The following is a 14,562-nucleotide window of genomic DNA, read 5'->3' as shown; positions in this document are numbered from 1 at the left end:
CAGCTTCATTGAGGTCATTTCACTAATGAGTGCACCGGAAAGAGTTTCCTAATCCATCTGTGAGGGTGGCAACTGAAAGAGAATTTGAAAGCTGACAGAATAGGCGAGGGAAGGCATAGGAGATTTCCACACCCAGCAAGGAAGCCTTTCCCGAAATGGAAGAAAGAAACGAGCAAACAGAGACACCGGTAGCCCGCCCGGAAAAGAGTCTGCCCCCGAGAGAAAGCACCCTGACCAGGTTCACCCGTGGGTGGGTGGCGAGCTAGCGGCGTTCAGAAGAGCGAGGCCCGCAGTCTGTGCGGAAGACACCTGCACTCGGGTGTGTGTGGCGGCCCGATTCACAAGCAGCTCTAGATGTTAAACCAAGGAGAAGCCAGGGAGTTCCCAAGGCCCCAGGTGTCCTCAGCCCACGACTGGCTGCTGTGGGAATGCGAAGCCCGGCTCCTTGTCTCAGAGCGGGGTTCCCAGGAGGATCAGGCTGAAGCTGGGACTTGGCCTCAAAGTGTCCCCTCGCATGGCCACCCCCTTCCCCTTCCTGCTCCTCTACTCCTGGTGCCCCTCCATCCAGGGGCCAGACCTTAAAGAGTCACCGCAAGAGAATCCTGGTCCCAAAGGAGCCTTCTGGGGGACCGGTGCTGAGAGAGGTTGTGGGCATGGCCCGCTGGGGCTCTGCCCGACCCAGGGCTGAGAGATGCCACCTCCCAGCTCTGGGTCCCTGCAGGAAGTGTTGGCAAGCACAGGGCCAGTCCCCCAAAGGCCCAGGTGCAGGGAGCCCAGGCCAAGCAGCCTGTGGAAGAAGCCACTTGCCGTGCCACCCCGGGAACAGGACTGCAGGCCCCGGCCCTTCCCACCTCCTCCTCCTCCTCCTCCTCCCCCCCCCGCGCCCCCCCCCCCCGGACATGGCACAGGGCTCAGAGACACCTCAGACTCTTGCTACCCAAGGTGCGAAGGGCATCAGTTGCTCCTCCAACCCCCCCCCGCCCAGCAGACCACGTTGTCCAGCCAGCCCCCGGGCCTCCCTGGGGTGCCCAGCACAAAAGTGCAGACACCCACCGGACCCTCAGTCTCAGCTTTCAGATGTTTTTGCCACTCTAAGGACCCGCAGGCCCGCTGGGCCTTCGGGCAGGACAGAGAGCCCCGGGATCCGACGTGGAGAGCTGCGTGTACGTACGTCCCCATCAGGAGGCGGTCCCCACCTCCGCGGCTCTCCCCTCGCGGGGAGCGGCAGCCCCAGCCGGCAGCCGCAGGGCATCAGGGAAGACACCAGGCTGGGCCCCCCGCGGCACAGCGGGGGCACGTCCCCCGCACTCGACTTAGGGAAGGCTGCTGGAGACTGCTGCGGCCACCCTGCTGCCGGGTTTCTGGAGGGCTTCCTGGAAGCAGCCTCCACACCAAGCCCTTGGAAGGCCCAGGCGACGGAGGAGCCGGTCAGGCAGGGGCCGAGGACGGTGAGAGGCCGGGCGGGAAGGAGCATGTCAGGCAGGGGCAGAGGACGGTGACAGGCCGGGCGGGGAGGAGCCGGTCAGGCGGGGGCCCAGGACAGTGACGGGCCTGGCCGGGGAGGAGTGCGTCAGGCAGGGGCAGAGGAGACGGGCTGGGTAAGGGGTAGAGTGACAGTTAGGGCACAATTCACAATCGCAAAGACGTGGAAGCGACCCGAGTGCCCATCCATCCAGGAGTGCATTAATAAAATGTGGCGCGTGGACACCACGGAGTGCCATTCGGCTGTGAGGAGCAGCGGTGAGAGGGCGCCTCTCGTGTTCTCCTGGCCAGAGCTGGAACCCGTTCCAGTAAGCCAGGTATCCCAAGAATGGACACACGAGCACCACGTGAGCGCGCTCACCAGCAAATTGGTACGAACGGATGGACACCTAAGTGGACGGAGAGGAATCACCTTCATCGGGTGGGTGTCGGGCGGGTGGGGGGAGGCGATGGGCATCCACATCCATTAGGAATGGGGTGGGTGCGCACCGACTGGGGGATGGGCGCACTTGAAGCTCTGACCCCAGGGGGGAGGCTTGGAGAGGGCAACTGTACCCGACCTTAACACTGGTACCCCCACAATACGCTGGAACAACATGAGAGGTATATGAATGAGAACACAGGGGGGAGGGGTGCACGGGCAACACATGTCACCTGAATACTTGTACTCCCATCATCTGCTTGAAAAGAGAGAGAAAAGAAAATGCAATCATAGAGGTAAGAGACACTTTTTAAAAATCATGAATCCGAAGAGAAAAGTAAAAGGAGGCCTGTGGAGCAGGTCTGGGTGTGACTCCGGATCCCCCAACATCAGGTGCCACCACCAAAGATTCCTGCGTGGAGCCCATAGAACCCCCAAAAGCAACGGGACGAGTTCTGGTCACATACTCCCTCAAAATGACATCCTGGCCTTCTTCTGGAACTCCCTCCCCTCTCAGACTCTCAAGGTTTTCTCCAGCGTGTCTGTTCCCACAGAGCAGACCTTTGGTCTGAGACCTGACAGTCCAGATGCCACGCATGCTGCCGCGTGGCGGCGGTGTCGCGGCTTGGGACAAGAGGAGGCCCCACGGTGCGGGCTGAGGCGCCAGGCAGCGCGGCGGGCGCTGAGGGTTGGGGTCACCCCCACCCCGGGCCGCCGCCGCGCTCCCAGAAAGGGGACAGAACAAGAGGCAAAAAAAAAAAAAAAAAAAAAAGAAGCAGCCTGTGGCCCCCGGTATTCCCAGGCAGTCTCCCATCCAAGTACTGACCGGGCCCGACCCTGCTTAGCTTCCGAGACCAGACGAGATCGGGGGCGTTCAGGGTGGTGTGGCCCTAGACGGCGGCGGAGGGCGCCCCTGCCCCGCTCAAGAAGCCGAGCCTCTCTGCGCTTTCCCGCCGCCGCCGCCGCCGCCTCCCGCCCCAGGCCCCGCGCCAGGCCGGGCCTGTTGAGTTCGCCGGCCGGGTCCCGTGGGCTCCCAGGGACGGGGGTGATGGGCGGGGCGGGGCGGGGGGCTGTCTCTCTATACACACACACACACACTCACACTCACTCACACTCACACAAGATGCGCCTCCACGGCTGGACTCGCCAAGGTGGAGCCCTCCCAGCCCCCCTTGTCTCCTCGCCTGGCCTCCTTCACCTACCCGCTGCCCACCCCCAGCGCGTCGCCGCCGCTGACGCTGACTGCGCACGCGCGCGCCCTTTGACCCCAGCCAGGGGCCGCCCTCCCCCACAACCCCTTTCAGCTGTGCCCCCCCTCGCCCTGTGGGTGGGCTGCCGCCTATTCCCCCGGGCCAGGGCTGGGGCACAGCGCAAGGGGGAGGGGAGCCAGTGTATGGGGCGTCTCTCTCTGGGGATGTGTCCCATGGGTGGGGTGGGGTGGCGTGGTTTGTGGGGCGCTGAAGAAATCAGTCCCCTCCATCTCCTACCTCTGGAAAACGCCCAAGCCCGTGGAGAACCGCCGGCACCGCTTCGTGGGGGCCGGGACCCTCCTCTGTGTCCTCCTGTGGCCCGGTCCAAGGGGCCTGGGCCTGGCCGGGGCTGCATTGGACCCCGACCACCCTGGCGTGTGGACTCGCTAAAAATCGGCCATTAGATATTGGATTCCAGCTTCATTGAGGTCATTTCACTAATGAGTGCACCGGAAAGAGTTTCCTAATCCATCTGTGAGGGTGGCAACTGAAAGAGAATTTGAAAGCTGACAGAATAGGCGAGGGAAGGCATAGGAGATTTCCACACCCAGCAAGGAAGCCTTTCCCGAAATGGAAGAAAGAAACGAGCAAACAGAGACACCGGTAGCCCGCCCGGAAAAGAGTCTGCCCCCGAGAGAAAGCACCCTGACCAGGTTCACCCGTGGGTGGGTGGCGAGCTAGCGGCGTTCAGAAGAGCGAGGCCCGCAGTCTGTGCGGAAGACACCTGCGCTCGGGTGTGTGTGGCGGCCCGATTCACAAGCAGCTCTAGATGTTAAACCAAGGAGAAGCCAGGGAGTTCCCAAGGCCCCAGGTGTCCTCAGCCCACGACTGGCTGCTGTGGGAATGCGAAGCCCGGCTCCTTGTCTCAGAGCGGGGTTCCCAGGAGGATCAGGCTGAAGCTGGGACTTGGCCTCAAAGTGTCCCCTCGCATGGCCACCCCCTTCCCCTTCCTGCTCCTCTACTCCTGGTGCCCCTCCATCCAGGGGCCAGACCTTAAAGAGTCACCGCAAGAGAATCCTGGTCCCAAAGGAGCCTTCTGGGGGACCGGTGCTGAGAGAGGTTGTGGGCATGGCCCGCTGGGGCTCTGCCCGACCCAGGGCTGAGAGATGCCACCTCCCAGCTCTGGGTCCCTGCAGGAAGTGTTGGCAAGCACAGGGCCAGTCCCCCAAAGGCCCAGGTGCAGGGAGCCCAGGCCAAGCAGCCTGTGGAAGAAGCCACTTGCCGTGCCACCCCGGGAACAGGACTGCAGGCCCCGGCCCTTCCCACCTCCTCCTCCTCCTCCTCCTCCCCCCCCCGCGCCCCGCCCCCGGACATGGCACAGGGCTCAGAGACACCTCAGACTCTTGCTACCCAAGGTGCGAAGGGCATCAGTTGCTCCTCCAACCCCCCCCGCCCAGCAGACCACGTTGTCCAGCCAGCCCCCGGGCCTCCCTGGGGTGCCCAGCACAAAAGTGCAGACACCCACCGGACCCTCAGTCTCAGCTTTCGGATGTTTTTGCCACTCTAAGGACCCGCAGGCCCGCTGGGCCTTCGGGCAGGACAGAGAGCCCCGGGATCCGACGTGGAGAGCTGCGTGTACGTACGTCCCCATCAGGAGGCGGTCCCCACCTCCGCGGCTCTCCCCTCGCGGGGAGCGGCAGCCCCAGCCCGCAGCCGCAGGGCATCAGGGAAGACACCAGGCTGGGCCCCCCGCGGCACAGCGGGGGCACGTCCCCCGCACTCGACTTAGGGAAGGCTGCTGGAGACTGCTGCGGCCACCCTGCTGCCGGGTTTCTGGAGGGCTTCCTGGAAGCAGCCTCCACACCAAGCCCTTGGAAGGCCCAGGCGACGGAGGAGCCGGTCAGGCAGGGGCCGAGGACGGTGAGAGGCCGGGCGGGAAGGAGCATGTCAGGCAGGGGCAGAGGACGGTGACAGGCCGGGCGGGGAGGAGCCGGTCAGGCGGGGGCCCAGGACAGTGACGGGCCTGGCCGGGGAGGAGTGCGTCAGGCAGGGGCAGAGGAGACGGGCTGGGTAAGGGGTAGAGTGACAGTTAGGGCACAATTCACAATCGCAAAGACGTGGAAGCGACCCGAGTGCCCATCCATCCAGGAGTGCATTAATAAAATGTGGCGCGTGGACACCACGGAGTGCCATTCGGCTGTGAGGAGCAGCGGTGAGAGGGCGCCTCTCGTGTTCTCCTGGCCAGAGCTGGAACCCGTTCCAGTAAGCCAGGTATCCCAAGAATGGACACACGAGCACCACGTGAGCGCGCTCACCAGCAAATTGGTACGAACGGATGGACACCTAAGTGGACGGAGAGGAATCACCTTCATCGGGTGGGTGTCGGGCGGGTGGGGGGAGGCGATGGGCATCCACATCCATTAGGAATGGGGTGGGTGCGCACCGACTGGGGGATGGGCGCACTTGAAGCTCTGACCCCAGGGGGGAGGCTTGGAGAGGGCAACTGTACCCGACCTTAACACTGGTACCCCCACAATACGCTGGAACAACATGAGAGGTATATGAATGAGAACACAGGGGGGAGGGGTGCACGGGCAACACATGTCACCTGAATACTTGTACTCCCATCATCTGCTTGAAAAGAGAGAGAAAAGAAAATGCAATCATAGAGGTAAGAGACACTTTTTAAAAATCATGAATCCGAAGAGAAAAGTAAAAGGAGGCCTGTGGAGCAGGTCTGGGTGTGACTCCGGATCCCCCAACATCAGGTGCCACCACCAAAGATTCCTGCGTGGAGCCCATAGAACCCCCAAAAGCAACGGGACGAGTTCTGGTCACATACTCCCTCAAAATGACATCCTGGCCTTCTTCTGGAACTCCCTCCCCTCTCAGACTCTCAAGGTTTTCTCCAGCGTGTCTGTTCCCACAGAGCAGACCTTTGGTCTGAGACCTGACAGTCCAGATGCCACGCATGCTGCCGCGTGGCGGCGGTGTCGCGGCTTGGGACAAGAGGAGGCCCCACGGTGCGGGCTGAGGCGCCAGGCAGCGCGGCGGGCGCTGAGGGTTGGGGTCACCCCCACCCCGGGCCGCCGCCGCGCTCCCAGAAAGGGGACAGAACAAGAGGCAAAAAAAAAAAAAAAAAAAAAAAAGAAGCAGCCTGTGGCCCCCGGTATTCCCAGGCAGTCTCCCATCCAAGTACTGACCGGGCCCGACCCTGCTTAGCTTCCGAGACCAGACGAGATCGGGGGCGTTCAGGGTGGTGTGGCCCTAGACGGCGGCGGAGGGCGCCCCTGCCCCGCTCAAGAAGCCGAGCCTCTCTGCGCTTTCCCCCCGCCGCCGCCGCCGCCGCCGCCGCCGCCGCCGCCGCCGCCTCCCGCCCCAGGCCCCGCGCCGGGCCGGGCCTGTTGAGCTCGCCGGCCGGGTCCCGTGGGCTCCCAGGGACGGGGGTGATGGGCGGGGCGGGGCGGGGGGCTGTCTCTCTATACACACACACACACACTCACACTCACTCACACTCACACAAGATGCGCCTCCACGGCTGGACTCGCCAAGGTGGAGCCCTCCCAGCCCCCCTCGTCTCCTCGCCCGGCCTCCTTCACCTACCCGCTGCCCACCCCCAGCGCGTCGCCGCCGCTGACGCTGACTGCGCACGCGCGCGCCCTTTGACCCCAGCCAGGGGCCGCCCTCCCCCACAACCCCTTTCAGCTGTGCCCCCCCTCGCCCTGTGGGTGGGCTGCCGCCTATTCCCCCGGGCCAGGGCTGGGGCACAGCGCAAGGGGGAGGGGAGCCAGTGTATGGGGCGTCTCTCTCTGGGGATGTGTCCCATGGGTGGGGTGGGGTGGCGTGGTTTGTGGGGCGCTGAAGAAATCAGTCCCCTCCATCTCCTACCTCTGGAAAACGCCCAAGCCCCTGGAGAACCGCCGGCACCGCTTCGTGGGGGCCGGGACCCTCCTCTGTGTCCTCCTGTGGCCCGGTCCAAGGGGCCTGGGCCTGGCCGGGGCTGCATTGGACCCCGACCACCCTGGCGTGTGGACTCGCTAAAAATCGGCCATTTGATATTGGATTCCAGCTTCATTGAGGTCATTTCACTAATGAGTGCACCGGAAAGAGTTTCCTAATCCATCTGTGAGGGTGGCAACTGAAAGAGAATTTGAAAGCTGACAGAATAGGCGAGGGAAGGCATAGGAGATTTCCACACCCAGCAAGGAAGCCTTTCCCGAAATGGAAGAAAGAAACGAGCAAACAGAGACACCGGTAGCCCGCCCGGAAAAGAGTCTGCCCCCGAGAGAAAGCACCCTGACCAGGTTCACCCGTGGGTGGGTGGCGAGCTAGCGGCGTTCAGAAGAGCGAGGCCCGCAGTCTGTGCGGAAGACACCTGCACTCGGGTGTGTGTGGCGGCCCGATTCACAAGCAGCTCTAGATGTTAAACCAAGGAGAAGCCAGGGAGTTCCCAAGGCCCCAGGTGTCCTCAGCCCACGACTGGCTGCTGTGGGAATGCGAAGCCCGGCTCCTTGTCTCAGAGCGGGGTTCCCAGGAGGATCAGGCTGAAGCTGGGACTTGGCCTCAAAGTGTCCCCTCGCATGGCCACCCCCTTCCCCTTCCTGCTCCTCTACTCCTGGTGCCCCTCCATCCAGGGGCCAGACCTTAAAGAGTCACCGCAAGAGAATCCTGGTCCCAAAGGAGCCTTCTGGGGGACCGGTGCTGAGAGAGGTTGTGGGCATGGCCCGCTGGGGCTCTGCCCGACCCAGGGCTGAGAGATGCCACCTCCCAGCTCTGGGTCCCTGCAGGAAGTGTTGGCAAGCACAGGGCCAGTCCCCCAAAGGCCCAGGTACAGGGAGCCCAGGCCAAGCAGCCTGTGGAAGAAGCCACTTGCCGTGCCACCCCGGGAACAGGACTGCAGGCCCCGGCCCTTCCCACCTCCTCCTCCTCCTCCTCCTCCCCCCCCCGCGCCCCCCCCGGACATGGCACAGGGCTCAGAGACACCTCAGACTCTTGCTACCCAAGGTGCAAAGGGCATCAGTTGCTCCTCCAAACCCCCCCCCCGCCCAGCAGACCACGTTGTCCAGCCAGCCCCCGGGCCTCCCTGGGGTGCCCAGCACAAAAGTGCAGACACCCACCGGACCCTCAGTCTCAGCTTTCGGATGTTTTTGCCACTCTAAGGACCCGCAGGCCCGCTGGGCCTTCGGGCAGGACAGAGAGCCCCGGGATCCGACGTGGAGAGCTGCGTGTACGTACGTCCCCATCAGGAGGCGGTCCCCACCTCCGCGGCTCTCCCCTCGCGGGGAGCGGCAGCCCCAGCCGGCAGCCGCAGGGCCTCAGGGAAGACACCAGGCTGGGCCCCCCGCGGCACAGCGAGGGCACGTCCCCCGCACTCGACTTAGGGAAGGCTGCTGGAGACTGCTGCGGCCACCCTGCTGCCGGGTTTCTGGAGGGCTTCCTGGAAGCAGCCTCCACACCAAGCCCTTGGAAGGCCCAGGCGACGGAGGAGCCGGTCAGGCAGGGGCCGAGGACGGTGAGAGGCCGGGCGGGAAGGAGCATGTCAGGCAGGGGCAGAGGACGGTGACAGGCCGGGCGGGGAGGAGCCGGTCAGGCGGGGGCCCAGGACAGTGACGGGCCTGGCCGGGGAGGAGTGCGTCAGGCAGGGGCAGAGGAGACGGGCTGGGTAAGGGGTAGAGTGACAGTTAGGGCACAATTCACAATCGCAAAGACGTGGAAGCGACCCGAGTGCCCATCCATCCAGGAGTGCATTAATAAAATGTGGCGCGTGGACACCACGGAGTGCCATTCGGCTGTGAGGAGCAGCGGTGAGAGGGCGCCTCTCGTGTTCTCCTGGCCAGAGCTGGAACCCGTTCCAGTAAGCCAGGTATCCCAAGAATGGACACACGAGCACCACGTGAGCGCGCACACCAGCAAATTGGTACGAACGGATGGACACCTAAGTGGACGGAGAGGAATCACCTTCATCGGGTGGGTGTCGGGCGGGTGGGGGGAGGCGATGGGCATCCACATCCATTAGGAATGGGGTGGGTGCGCACCGACTGGGGGATGGGCGCACTTGAAGCTCTGACCCCAGGGGGGAGGCTTGGAGAGGGCAACTGTACCCGACCTTAACACTGGTACCCCCACAATACGCTGGAACAACATGAGAGGTATATGAATGAGAACACAGGGGGGAGGGGTGCACGGGCAACACATGTCACCTGAATACTTGTACTCCCATCATCTGCTTGAAAAGAGAGAGAAAAGAAAATGCAATCATAGAGGTAAGAGACACTTTTTAAAAATCATGAATCCGAAGAGAAAAGTAAAAGGAGGCCTGTGGAGCAGGTCTGGGTGTGACTCCGGATCCCCCAACATCAGGTGCCACCACCAAAGATTCCTGCGTGGAGCCCATAGAACCCCCAAAAGCAACGGGACGAGTTCTGGTCACATACTCCCTCAAAATGACATCCTGGCCTTCTTCTGGAACTCCCTCCCCTCTCAGACTCTCAAGGTTTTCTCCAGCGTGTCTGTTCCCACAGAGCAGACCTTTGGTCTGAGACCTGACAGTCCAGATGCCACGCATGCTGCCGCGTGGCGGCGGTGTCGCGGCTTGGGACAAGAGGAGGCCCCACGGTGCGGGCTGAGGCGCCAGGCAGCGCGGCGGGCGCTGAGGGTTGGGGTCACCCCCACCCCGGGCCGCCGCCGCGCTCCCAGAAAGGGGACAGAACAAGAGGCAAAAAAAAAAAAAAAAAAAAAAGAAGCAGCCTGTGGCCCCCGGTATTCCCAGGCAGTCTCCCATCCAAGTACTGACCGGGCCCGACCCTGCTTAGCTTCCGAGACCAGACGAGATCGGGGGCGTTCAGGGTGGTGTGGCCCTAGACGGCGGCGGAGGGCGCCCCTGCCCCGCTCAAGAAGCCGAGCCTCTCTGCGCTTTCCCGCCGCCGCCGCCGCCGCCTCCCGCCCCAGGCCCCGCGCCAGGCCGGGCCTGTTGAGTTCGCCGGCCGGGTCCCGTGGGCTCCCAGGGACGGGGGTGATGGGCGGGGCGGGGCGGGGGGCTGTCTCTCTATACACACACACACACACTCACACTCACTCACACTCACACAAGATGCGCCTCCACGGCTGGACTCGCCAAGGTGGAGCCCTCCCAGCCCCCCTTGTCTCCTCGCCTGGCCTCCTTCACCTACCCGCTGCCCACCCCCAGCGCGTCGCCGCCGCTGACGCTGACTGCGCACGCGCGCGCCCTTTGACCCCAGCCAGGGGCCGCCCTCCCCCACAACCCCTTTCAGCTGTGCCCCCCCTCGCCCTGTGGGTGGGCTGCCGCCTATTCCCCCGGGCCAGGGCTGGGGCACAGCGCAAGGGGGAGGGGAGCCAGTGTATGGGGCGTCTCTCTCTGGGGATGTGTCCCATGGGTGGGGTGGGGTGGCGTGGTTTGTGGGGCGCTGAAGAAATCAGTCCCCTCCATCTCCTACCTCTGGAAAACGCCCAAGCCCGTGGAGAACCGCCGGCACCGCTTCGTGGGGGCCGGGACCCTCCTCTGTGTCCTCCTGTGGCCCGGTCCAAGGGGCCTGGGCCTGGCCGGGGCTGCATTGGACCCCGACCACCCTGGCGTGTGGACTCGCTAAAAATCGGCCATTAGATATTGGATTCCAGCTTCATTGAGGTCATTTCACTAATGAGTGCACCGGAAAGAGTTTCCTAATCCATCTGTGAGGGTGGCAACTGAAAGAGAATTTGAAAGCTGACAGAATAGGCGAGGGAAGGCATAGGAGATTTCCACACCCAGCAAGGAAGCCTTTCCCGAAATGGAAGAAAGAAACGAGCAAACAGAGACACCGGTAGCCCGCCCGGAAAAGAGTCTGCCCCCGAGAGAAAGCACCCTGACCAGGTTCACCCGTGGGTGGGTGGCGAGCTAGCGGCGTTCAGAAGAGCGAGGCCCGCAGTCTGTGCGGAAGACACCTGCGCTCGGGTGTGTGTGGCGGCCCGATTCACAAGCAGCTCTAGATGTTAAACCAAGGAGAAGCCAGGGAGTTCCCAAGGCCCCAGGTGTCCTCAGCCCACGACTGGCTGCTGTGGGAATGCGAAGCCCGGCTCCTTGTCTCAGAGCGGGGTTCCCAGGAGGATCAGGCTGAAGCTGGGACTTGGCCTCAAAGTGTCCCCTCGCATGGCCACCCCCTTCCCCTTCCTGCTCCTCTACTCCTGGTGCCCCTCCATCCAGGGGCCAGACCTTAAAGAGTCACCGCAAGAGAATCCTGGTCCCAAAGGAGCCTTCTGGGGGACCGGTGCTGAGAGAGGTTGTGGGCATGGCCCGCTGGGGCTCTGCCCGACCCAGGGCTGAGAGATGCCACCTCCCAGCTCTGGGTCCCTGCAGGAAGTGTTGGCAAGCACAGGGCCAGTCCCCCAAAGGCCCAGGTGCAGGGAGCCCAGGCCAAGCAGCCTGTGGAAGAAGCCACTTGCCGTGCCACCCCGGGAACAGGACTGCAGGCCCCGGCCCTTCCCACCTCCTCCTCCTCCTCCTCCTCCCCCCCCCCGCGCCCCGCCCCCGGACATGGCACAGGGCTCAGAGACACCTCAGACTCTTGCTACCCAAGGTGCGAAGGGCATCAGTTGCTCCTCCAACCCCCCCCGCCCAGCAGACCACGTTGTCCAGCCAGCCCCCGGGCCTCCCTGGGGTGCCCAGCACAAAAGTGCAGACACCCACCGGACCCTCAGTCTCAGCTTTCGGATGTTTTTGCCACTCTAAGGACCCGCAGGCCCGCTGGGCCTTCGGGCAGGACAGAGAGCCCCGGGATCCGACGTGGAGAGCTGCGTGTACGTACGTCCCCATCAGGAGGCGGTCCCCACCTCCGCGGCTCTCCCCTCGCGGGGAGCGGCAGCCCCAGCCCGCAGCCGCAGGGCATCAGGGAAGACACCAGGCTGGGCCCCCCGCGGCACAGCGGGGGCACGTCCCCCGCACTCGACTTAGGGAAGGCTGCTGGAGACTGCTGCGGCCACCCTGCTGCCGGGTTTCTGGAGGGCTTCCTGGAAGCAGCCTCCACACCAAGCCCTTGGAAGGCCCAGGCGACGGAGGAGCCGGTCAGGCAGGGGCCGAGGACGGTGAGAGGCCGGGCGGGAAGGAGCATGTCAGGCAGGGGCAGAGGACGGTGACAGGCCGGGCGGGGAGGAGCCGGTCAGGCGGGGGCCCAGGACAGTGACGGGCCTGGCCGGGGAGGAGTGCGTCAGGCAGGGGCAGAGGAGACGGGCTGGGTAAGGGGTAGAGTGACAGTTAGGGCACAATTCACAATCGCAAAGACGTGGAAGCGACCCGAGTGCCCATCCATCCAGGAGTGCATTAATAAAATGTGGCGCGTGGACACCACGGAGTGCCATTCGGCTGTGAGGAGCAGCGGTGAGAGGGCGCCTCTCGTGTTCTCCTGGCCAGAGCTGGAACCCGTTCCAGTAAGCCAGGTATCCCAAGAATGGACACACGAGCACCACGTGAGCGCGCTCACCAGCAAATTGGTACGAACGGATGGACACCTAAGTGGACGGAGAGGAATCACCTTCATCGGGTGGGTGTCGGGCGGGTGGGGGGAGGCGATGGGCATCCACATCCATTAGGAATGGGGTGGGTGCGCACCGACTGGGGGATGGGCGCACTTGAAGCTCTGACCCCAGGGGGGAGGCTTGGAGAGGGCAACTGTACCCGACCTTAACACTGGTACCCCCACAATACGCTGGAACAACATGAGAGGTATATGAATGAGAACACAGGGGGGAGGGGTGCACGGGCAACACATGTCACCTGAATACTTGTACTCCCATCATCTGCTTGAAAAGAGAGAGAAAAGAAAATGCAATCATAGAGGTAAGAGACACTTTTTAAAAATCATGAATCCGAAGAGAAAAGTAAAAGGAGGCCTGTGGAGCAGGTCTGGGTGTGACTCCGGATCCCCCAACATCAGGTGCCACCACCAAAGATTCCTGCGTGGAGCCCATAGAACCCCCAAAAGCAACGGGACGAGTTCTGGTCACATACTCCCTCAAAATGACATCCTGGCCTTCTTCTGGAACTCCCTCCCCTCTCAGACTCTCAAGGTTTTCTCCAGCGTGTCTGTTCCCACAGAGCAGACCTTTGGTCTGAGACCTGACAGTCCAGATGCCACGCATGCTGCCGCGTGGCGGCGGTGTCGCGGCTTGGGACAAGAGGAGGCCCCACGGTGCGGGCTGAGGCGCCAGGCAGCGCGGCGGGCGCTGAGGGTTGGGGTCACCCCCACCCCGGGCCGCCGCCGCGCTCCCAGAAAGGGGACAGAACAAGAGGCAAAAAAAAAAAAAAAAAAAAAAAGAAGCAGCCTGTGGCCCCCGGTATTCCCAGGCAGTCTCCCATCCAAGTACTGACCGGGCCCGACCCTGCTTAGCTTCCGAGACCAGACGAGATCGGGGGCGTTCAGGGTGGTGTGGCCCTAGACGGCGGCGGAGGGCGCCCCTGCCCCGCTCAAGAAGCCGAGCCTCTCTGCGCTTTCCCCCCGCCGCCGCCGCCGCCGCCGCCGCCGCCGCCGCCGCCGCCTCCCGCCCCAGGCCCCGCGCCGGGCCGGGCCTGTTGAGCTCGCCGGCCGGGTCCCGTGGGCTCCCAGGGACGGGGGTGATGGGCGGGGCGGGGCGGGGGGCTGTCTCTCTATACACACACACACACACTCACACTCACTCACACTCACACAAGATGCGCCTCCACGGCTGGACTCGCCAAGGTGGAGCCCTCCCAGCCCCCCTCGTCTCCTCGCCCGGCCTCCTTCACCTACCCGCTGCCCACCCCCAGCGCGTCGCCGCCGCTGACGCTGACTGCGCACGCGCGCGCCCTTTGACCCCAGCCAGGGGCCGCCCTCCCCCACAACCCCTTTCAGCTGTGCCCCCCCTCGCCCTGTGGGTGGGCTGCCGCCTATTCCCCCGGGCCAGGGCTGGGGCACAGCGCAAGGGGGAGGGGAGCCAGTGTATGGGGCGTCTCTCTCTGGGGATGTGTCCCATGGGTGGGGTGGGGTGGCGTGGTTTGTGGGGCGCTGAAGAAATCAGTCCCCTCCATCTCCTACCTCTGGAAAACGCCCAAGCCCCTGGAGAACCGCCGGCACCGCTTCGTGGGGGCCGGGACCCTCCTCTGTGTCCTCCTGTGGCCCGGTCCAAGGGGCCTGGGCCTGGCCGGGGCTGCATTGGACCCCGACCACCCTGGCGTGTGGACTCGCTAAAAATCGGCCATTTGATATTGGATTCCAGCTTCATTGAGGTCATTTCACTAATGAGTGCACCGGAAAGAGTTTCCTAATCCATCTGTGAGGGTGGCAACTGAAAGAGAATTTGAAAGCTGACAGAATAGGCGAGGGAAGGCATAGGAGATTTCCACACCCAGCAAGGAAGCCTTTCCCGAAATGGAAGAAAGAAACGAGCAAACAGAGACACCGGTAGCCCGCCCGGAAAAGAGTCTGCCCCCGAGAGAAAGCACCCTGACCAGGTTCACCC

The 14,562-nt window shown here is 63.7% G+C and overlaps 4 pseudogenes; all 4 read right to left on the bottom strand.

Annotated features, from left to right (window-relative positions):
• Nucleotides 1-2,680: 2,680 nt before the first annotated feature.
• LOC142876205 (uncharacterized) lies at nt 2,681-2,799 on the bottom strand (annotated as a pseudogene).
• Nucleotides 2,800-6,247: 3,448 nt separating this feature from the next.
• LOC142876204 (uncharacterized) lies at nt 6,248-6,366 on the bottom strand (annotated as a pseudogene).
• Nucleotides 6,367-9,837: 3,471 nt separating this feature from the next.
• On the bottom strand, nt 9,838-9,956 carry LOC142876203 (uncharacterized; annotated as a pseudogene).
• A 3,448-nt stretch (nt 9,957-13,404) lies between these two features.
• On the bottom strand, nt 13,405-13,523 carry LOC142876202 (uncharacterized; annotated as a pseudogene).
• Nucleotides 13,524-14,562: the final 1,039 nt, after the last annotated feature.

Source organism: Microcebus murinus, chromosome 14 (assembly GCF_040939455.1).
Source record: "Microcebus murinus isolate Inina chromosome 14, M.murinus_Inina_mat1.0, whole genome shotgun sequence".
NCBI lineage: Eukaryota > Metazoa > Chordata > Mammalia > Primates > Cheirogaleidae > Microcebus > Microcebus murinus.
The sequence above is the reverse complement of the archived record's forward strand: the minus strand, read 5'-3'. Positions and strand labels throughout refer to the sequence as shown.